This window comes from Scylla paramamosain, chromosome 48, assembly GCF_035594125.1.
Source record: "Scylla paramamosain isolate STU-SP2022 chromosome 48, ASM3559412v1, whole genome shotgun sequence".
NCBI classification, from domain to species: domain Eukaryota; kingdom Metazoa; phylum Arthropoda; class Malacostraca; order Decapoda; family Portunidae; genus Scylla; species Scylla paramamosain.
In genome coordinates, this window is record NC_087198.1 from 4593035 (window position 1) to 4598834 (window position 5800).

At 45.8% G+C, this 5800-nt stretch overlaps 1 long non-coding RNA gene across 2 annotated transcripts in view; it reads right to left on the reverse strand.

The window, feature by feature from the left end:
• The window catches only part of LOC135095280 (uncharacterized), a 49811-nt gene continuing 44011 nt past the window's right edge, over positions 1–5800 (reverse strand). Inside the window, exon 5 of one of the 2 annotated variants that reach the window (XR_010264208.1) lies at positions 1–318. This is a non-coding gene — a long non-coding RNA (uncharacterized LOC135095280). The remainder of the gene's footprint in view (positions 319–5800) is intronic. The other variant, XR_010264207.1, reaches the window with a different exon arrangement.

Here is a 5800-nt window from a genome sequence, read left to right on the forward strand (position 1 = left end):
CTTATTTATATCATTAATATTTTGTCTTGTTATAAGATACTGCAATATTCCACAGCCTGCAAAAAATAACATTAAACCATTCGTAATTTGAACAAGTGGCACCTCCGAGGCTGAGACAATGCAGCCGTCTGCACTTCACCTCACAGCTACACGCAGGGCACAGCAGCGAGTCCCATACATTTTCAACTCCTCTGACGCACGTCGCCCACCACCAGGGTCAGAGGGTCGGACATGATGCAGAAGAAGGCGCGGGAGCCGAAGTATTTATCCGCCGTCCACCGCTCCCCGTCGCTGAGAAAGCTGCTCCTTGTGTCACAGCTGAGGAAGAGAGAGGCGAGGGATAGGTCACTCCTGCAGGAACACCAAGTAAGAACGAACACCAATAGACATGGCCACTCGGAGGGATACAAAGGAAAAAACAAGAAGTAAAAGATAAGGACAGGAGGTTGAAATCACTCACACATGAACAAACAGTAATAGATAAGAGCACGGAGTTTAGATCACTCACAAAGAAATACAAATGAAGAACAAACATATCTAACTTGCATTTTGGTTCTTCCGAGGCTGTCTGTGATAAAGTACACTGAGCAATCTTGTAAAGTGGATGTAGGCTGGAAAATGCAAGGATGCAGGCACGGTGAGAGAGGGAGGGAAAGTGAGAGGGAGGGAGGAAGGCAGAAAGGAGGGAAGGAAGGAACGTAGGAGAAAAGAAAGGAATAAATAAAAGCAAAGCCTCCCCCACCAAAAAAATAAATTAATTAACAAAATAAAATAAATAAATAAATAAAAGTAAAACGGAGAAAAAAAAAAAGAAGAAAGGAAGGTGTGAACTAAAGGAGAGGGAAAGGAAGAAACGGAAAAGAAAAGGAGAGAAATCAAATGAAAGAAAGGAAGGCAGGAAGGATAAAAAAAAATGAAACAATGGAAAGGTAGAAAACGAAGAAAGGAAATCAGATGAATACAAAAAGGAAGGAAGAAAGAAAGAGGAAGGAAAACGATGCCATACGTAATGAGAGAGTTAAACCAAAAAAAAAAAAAAAAACAGACAACACTTGAATAGACAAGAGAGAGAGAGAGAGAGAGAGAGAGAGAGAGAGAGAGAGAGAGAGAGAGAGAGAGAGAGACTAGATAAACAACATCCGAGAGTGGTGAGCATGGGGGAGGCTGGAGGGTAGTGAAGGAAGGGGACAGGGGAATGGATGAGCAGGGCAGGGCAGGGAAGGAAGGAAGGGCAGGGAAGGGAAGGAGGAATAATGATGGAAGAAAGGCAAGTGAGGGAAGAAGGACGGTGAAAGAGGAGCAGTGAAGGAAGGAGAGCCAGGGGAAGTGGAGGCAGTGAAGGAAGGAGAGGGGCGTGGAGGAAGAATAGGGACGTTGTTGTAACCCAGCAAACAACAAGAAATGAAACATGTAACAAGAAACAAGAATGAAACAAAAGTGAAGAAATGAAAAAGGGAAACGAGAAGTAGAAAGAATAAATGAGGGAAGAAGATGATAAAAACGACAGCAGGTATCAAGAAGCTATCACCACCCTGACAGATAAGAGACGAGACGTGACCACCGTGGAGAACAACAAGATGCGGTGAGTCATCACAACACTAACAGAGCCGGAGATTAGCACAACATTACAAGAAGAGGTACTCAGGTGGCCATCACTGAATTAGTATACGAGGGAAGCAGAGGTCACCGGAAACAGGTGACATGGACAACACGGACAGCCGGCACACCACAGGAACCGCCGCCTCCTTGTTCCTGATTAGAAGATGCGATTACCAAAGTAACTCGAGAATGAATCTTACTGAAAGTTAAGGAAAAATAAACTGTGTGATCGAAGTACGGGGAAGATAAAATTAATATAGTTACTTGAAAATGGATCTTGCGGAAAGTATATGAAATTGAACCATATGACCAAAGTATGAGAAAATAAATATATTTACTCGAAAATGAACCTTATTGAAAGTTACAGGAAAATGCCTCGAATGATCGAAGTAGTGGAAAATAAATGTTATAGCAACGGAAGCCTTGTTGGGGCAAAAGGTCGCTCTAACATCACGCGTATATTACAAGGTGTAGGAGACGGGAATAGACAGAAACAGAGAGAGGGACAAGCTAGACACAGCTGTCAGACCAGAGAGGGGTCAGGATGGGCAAGCCGCCTGTCGCAGTACCAGTAAGTAGAGCCACACAGTTGTAATGCAGTCACAGTAAAATGTGGGTGTTATATATTGACAGAGAGGGATTGGGTGGTGTAGGATGTGTTCCTCAATGAATATTACCTGCGAAGTTTCTTTATCGGTGCTTGACAGTGGCATGTTATTCATTACATATCTCGCCTGAACATTGTTCAGGCGAGATATGTATTGTACACTTTTCTATATTGAATCTCATCCGCCATTTTCTGCCAAGCTTGTTAGTCTATTTAGGTCACACTGGAGTTCCTGCCATTGTGACACAGACGTTATTCTACTTGTTATCTTGGTGTCGTCTGCAAATTTACTTATTTTGCAATTTATCCCTTCATGAATATCATTAATGTACATTATAAAGAGTACTGGTCCTAATACAGAGCCTTGAGGAACACCGCTGTTTACCTTTTGCCACTCTGACTCTTTTCCATTTATCACAACACGCTGTTTTCTGTCAGAGAGCCAGTCTCTCAGCCATTTCAGTGTGAGGTTTTACTTCACTGGTGAGTCTCTTAAGGAGAACAGTGTCGAAAGCTTTCTGGAAATCAAGGTAGATAATATCAACAGCTTTTGTCTCGTCATGCGAGTTAAATAGTAAGTTCATTAAGCAGGAACGCTTGGTTCTGAAAACCGTGTTGCGAATCATTTATGATTTTGTTTTCTTTTAAATATTTAACAATTCTATCTCTGATTATTGTTTCCATTAGCTTGCACACTACTGAAGTGAGACTGATCGGCCTGTAAATGGCTGGGAGAAATTTATTTATTTTACTTTATTTTTTTTAAGACTGGTGTGACATTTGCTAGTTTCCATTCGTGGGGAACTTTACCCGCTAGTAAAGTTTTATTGAATAAAATTGTAAGCGTTTCACGAGCTCATTTCTTTCTTCTTTAAGAAGCCTGGGTGATATCTTGTCTGGCCCGGCTGTTTTGTTTACGTTCATGCTCTTCGTGACTCAGAGGATTTCACTTTCTGTGATGGTGAAGTCCGGCAGCGTGGTGCCTCTTGACTGAGTCGAAGGGGTCGGCAGACTGCCCTGAACATCCTCAGTCGTGAAGACTGTTGAAAAGTACTCGTTCAGGGTGTTCGCCATGTCTGTTTCGTTTTCTATTTTTGTGCCATTTTCTGTTATTAGTGGACCAATCGTTGATGTTAAAAACCCTTTTTGTTTTCACATAGGAGGAGGAGGAGGAGCAGGAAGCGAAAAGGAAATACAACAAAAACAACAACAAAACAAGCATCAGGGAGATGAAGAAGCAAACAAAGAGAAGGAGGAGGAGGAGGAGGAGGAGGAGATTATACATCGTTGGCTTTCAGAAAGGAGCGTAAAAAGAAGCCAGCGTGTCAGTCTTACTCCCTTCCTACTTTCCTTCCCTCAATCCCTCCCTCCTTCCCTCCTTCCCTCCCCTTTCTCTTCTCCTCTTCCCTCCTTCCCTCCCCTTTCCCTTCTCCTTCACAGCCTCTCTGGTATGAAAGAGAAGTAATTCTTACTTTTTCCTTCAATCGCTTCCTCTCTTTTGTCCTCTTTCTTACACGCACTTGAGAGAGAGAGAGAGAGAAAGAGAGAGAGAGAGAGAGAGAGAGAGAGAGAGAGAGAGAGAGAGTGTGTGTGTTACAAGTTACAAGGAGTTACAAGGAAGAGAAGTACTCCGGAAGGCGTTATGACCCATACAGGGGAGTACTGAAAGAGACTCAAGCTAAGTTAGAAACACATGTCCAGGCGACATCGAGTCTACGTAGGCAGCACCTCGTCGAGTCTTGTCTTGAACTGCTCTACAGAGTTACTATTGACGACATCTGAGGGAAGCGCATTCAAACGACTGCAGATTTTGTAGGAAAAGAAGTTCCCACAAAGATCTCTGTTGTAACGCTTCAGTTCAAGTTTGTAGCCATTGTTACGAGTGCGCCCCTCACTCAGCTGGAACAAGCACCTGTAGTCCACGTTTGTCAAAACCTCGAAGTATCTTAAATACCTCTATGAGCTGACCACGAAGCCTTCTGTTCTCCAGTGAGAAGAGGTTCAACTCCTTCAGGCACTCTGTATAACACATGTGTCTAAGCTCAGGAATCAGTTTGGTCGCCCTGGCCTGTACTCTCTCCAGTCTTGTGATGTTTTTACGGTAAGAAGGACTCCAAAACTGAACTACGTACTCCAAGTGTGGACGGACGAGAGAGTTGTACAGTGATAGTACTATTTTTTTTTTTTTTTACAATATCCAAACTGTCTCTTTATGTAGCACAAAAGTTTCTGAGCCTTCTTCTCTACAGCTATACACTGCTTCGAGAACTTGAGGTCATTGGTAATAACTACACCCAAGTCTTTCTCCAAGTCAGTGCTCTTCAGAGCCTTTCCCTTAAGAACGTACTCATATTGGGGGTTGCGGTACCCAATGTGCATGACCTTGCACTTGGCTGCATTAAATGGCATCTGCCATTTGTCTGACAACTCTCCCAGCTTATGGAGATCAAGCTGAAGTTGTTCTACTTTCTCCGGAGTCGAAACGTCTGATCCTAACTTCGTGTCGTTTGCAAACTCAGAGATTCTGGAGACAATTCCTTTATCTATATCATTAATGTATATGATGAGACAGAGAGAGAGAGAGAGAGAGAGAGAGAGAGAGAGAGAGAGAGAGAGAGAGAGAGAGAGAGAGAGAGAGAGAGAGAGAGAGAGAGAGAGAGAGAGAGAGAGAGAGAGAGAGAGAGAGAGAGAGAGATCCACCGCAGACCTCCTCCTCATCCTCTCCAAGGACTGGCAAGACGCCCTGGAAGAAGGCCTGGACACCCTTGTGGTGGCCCTGGACATTGCTGGGGCTTTTGACAGGGTCTGGCACGCGGGGCTCATTGAAAAGCTTCGCGCCAAGGGTGTCCAAGGTGACCTGTTAATGCTGGTAGAAGATTACTTCCAGGGTAGGACCCTTCAGGTAGTAGTCAACGGGCAGTCATCAAGGCCTTCACCTGTCCGGGCCTCAGTTCCACAAGGCTCCGTCTTGGGCCCAGTCCTATGGAACATATACATCGACGACCTCCTCCGGCAGGTCATCTGTGGCAGCATACGCCGACGACTGCACACTCTCCCGCTCCTACTGCCGCCTCGACAGTCAGCGTGCCGTCACTGAGCTGAACAGGCAGCTCGGACTGGTGGAGCAGTGGAAAAAGATGTGGCAGGTTAACTTCGCTCCTGAGAAGACGCAGGCGATGGTCATCTCGCGGTCCCCAGGTGCTTCACACGCAGTCTCAGGACAGCTGCGTTTTGGAGGCAAGAGCCTGCCACTTCAGGACTATATCAAGATCCTGGGCGTGTCTGTGGACCGCGGCCTACGCTTCGATCACCACATCAGTGTCGTCGCCCGCCAGACCTCTCTCCGAGTCTCTGCCCTGCGTAGGATGGCGAACACCCTCGACCCACGGGGCATCCTCACGCTATACAGGGCACAGATACGCCCATGTATGGAGTACGGTGCCCTGTCCTGGATGTCGAGTGCCGCCACCCACATGCAGAGACTGGATGCTGTGCAGCGGCGAGCCCTGCGCTTGGTGGCCACCGATGAGGACCAACAGCACCCACCACCAGTAACGTCACTGGAGCACCGCCGGGACGTGTCGGCACTAGTGG